At 43.2% G+C, this 2,500-nt stretch overlaps 1 protein-coding gene and 1 long non-coding RNA gene across 2 annotated transcripts in view; both read left to right on the forward strand.

The window, feature by feature from the left end:
• Positions 1-1,396, forward strand: part of LOC147471793 (uncharacterized) — a 35,770-nt gene extending 34,374 nt beyond the window's left edge. Inside the window, exon 2 of the long non-coding RNA XR_015191059.1 lies at positions 10-1,396. This is a non-coding gene — a long non-coding RNA (uncharacterized LOC147471793). The remainder of the gene's footprint in view (positions 1-9) is intronic.
• Positions 1-2,500, forward strand: part of LOC122266224 (sodium- and chloride-dependent GABA transporter ine) — a 96,895-nt gene that overhangs the window by 84,436 nt on the left and 9,959 nt on the right. The window lies entirely within an intron of this gene.

Below are 2,500 nucleotides of genomic sequence, written 5' to 3' on the forward strand. Positions count from 1 at the left end.
TTCCTATAGGCAGTCCTTGAGGCTGTTGTCTTCCCGCAACTTTTCAAGCTCACAGGTGTGGCCTCCAGCCGGAAGGTGTCACCCGAAGCGGAGAGGTGTCGCGTGAAGTGTCTTAGGGTAGAAGCGAAGGTGAAGTTTCGAGTCGCCTGCGTTTCACCTCGCCCAGCCTCCCTCTGACCGCCGCGGGGAGCCAGCAGTGCCGACGGAGTGAAAGTGAATCGTCACTCAGCAACAGTGGCTTCCAGATAACGATGGCTGTTGTAGTCTACTACTATGAGCGTGGAGGGAACTAAGCCCTCGTCCTAGCCGTAGCAGCCATAATACCCACGCTCTTTCTCTCACTCCTCTTTGCCATTGCACTTACTACATCCTGCCTTATCGTCAGTTCGGTAGCGGTTTCCCAATTTTGACCTTGTCAGCCTATACTTTCTCCCTTCGTCCAGTATTCACAACTTCAGGGATTAAGTTCTCTCAGGAAAGGAAAACCGGCCATTATTCTACTGGATATGTTTCTAGTTCTACCGTTGCTGGATACATTTTCAAGCGATATTTAAGAAATATCTGAGAGTATGTCACTTGGCAGAATATAATTCATAGGCCATCATACAAGAAAAGGGGTAATTGAAGACAGAGGAACTGCGTTGATTAAAGGAGAAAATACATGAGATTGGAAACAGTCGGCGCGGAGACCACAACACAGGATTAGCCCGGACACAGCCCTCTTGGAGGAGGTCAGTGTATCTTTGAGCGCTCTCCGGCCAGATAGCAGTGTGGCTTGTCTCGATTACCTGTTCAACTGCCGTTTCCTAGTGGTGTTGAATCTACCGTTTAGTCCAAATCACAGAATATGAGAGAATAGTGGAAGAGATATTCTATCAGCGAGGTCTGGTTTATATGGAAGCCATTTGCACGTGAATTGCTTATGAGTTGATGTAGCAGAAAATTGATAGACAGAGCATTCCATTTTTGAAGCGTCTGTATCAAGTCTGGAATTTTACGAACTATTTGGCAATTCCCTCATTTGAAATTTAAACTCAGTTGCGTCATTATGAGAAAGAAAATTGCTATTTTATCAGATAGATGATCTAATTGGCCTCTTTGTAACAAAGGCCTTGACTGCTAGAAACTCCACGCGTGAGTGGTGTGGATATGCCACAGAAGAGCTAGCCTTCTGCCGATGAAGTGACGACGCCTTGAGCAAAGGGATCGGGAACAGCAACATTCAGTAAGCACTTCAGACTGAGGGAAGGCACTGTTGCCAACGGATCCGTGACGCCACATTTCATCTTTTGCTCGGTGCCAGCCTTTGAGATAGTGGACGCTACACGGCGCCAACGTTTAGAAGAGTTACGCTGCTACTGGACCGTAAGCAAAGGTACTAGACCGTCAAGATGTGTCAGGTCCCCGTCAGCACCGAGGGAAAGGAGGAGAGTTCAGGGCATGAGGGGGAGGGCGGGGAAACGCGGGAGCTCCTCGAGGTCAGCACCCACGCCTCGACGGCCGCCAAGGACCATCTCGAGGGGGACAAGAAGCAGGAGGAAGAGGAGGCACTGTTGAGGGAGAAGAGGTAGGCCTATATAGATTGGAGGAACCTGCACCATCCGCTACATTAATGAAATTTTTTATTTGCTGTTTTGGCACACTTCCGTATTTATTTATCCATACATGCATTAATCGACCTGTTTATTTTTTTAAGGTCACCTTTTTTCACTAGTGCTTTGTTTTAGTTTTATCTCCGCGTGATTGATATTTGTTTCGTTACCTGTTTAATTAAGCATGGTGGTATTAGTTGCATCCATGCCTCTTCTTTGTTCTGTCTTGTATAGTTTTAGAGCGTGCTTTCTTTCTTTGCACTGCGCTACCTGTCTGAGTTTGCTGAAATATGAATTATGTGTTGATATGTGTTGATTGTGTTGTTTGAGCTTTTTGATAGTCATCTTCAGATATGAGGATATATATGAATAATTGCTTTTGCATACACATGAGGGTGCGCAAATACAAACGCACAGATATTTGTGGTGACAAGGTTCAGAATTTTGTAATTGAGCCAAAATGAGGTCGGAACAATTTTCGTTGTGGCCAGATACACGTGTGCACTCATGCGTTCTCTCTCTCACACACACACACACACACACACACACACACACACACACACACAAACACACACACACAAACACACACACACACAAACACACACACACGCACACACACACAAACACATACACACATACACAAACACACACACAAACACACACACAAGCACACACACACACACACACACACGCACACACATATATATATAGATAGATAGATATATATATATATACATATATATATATATATATATATATATATATATATATGTGTATATATTGTGTGTGTGTTTGGTGTGTATATGTATATATAAATATGTATATATATGGATGTATGTATATAAAGTGTATGTATATATATATATATATATATATATATATATATATATATATATATAATATATATA

Source organism: Penaeus japonicus, unplaced genomic scaffold (genome assembly GCF_977035675.1).
Source record: "Penaeus japonicus unplaced genomic scaffold, GWHDUDI00000001_assembly GWHDUDI00000005, whole genome shotgun sequence".
Classification (NCBI taxonomy): Eukaryota; Metazoa; Arthropoda; class Malacostraca; order Decapoda; family Penaeidae; genus Penaeus; species Penaeus japonicus.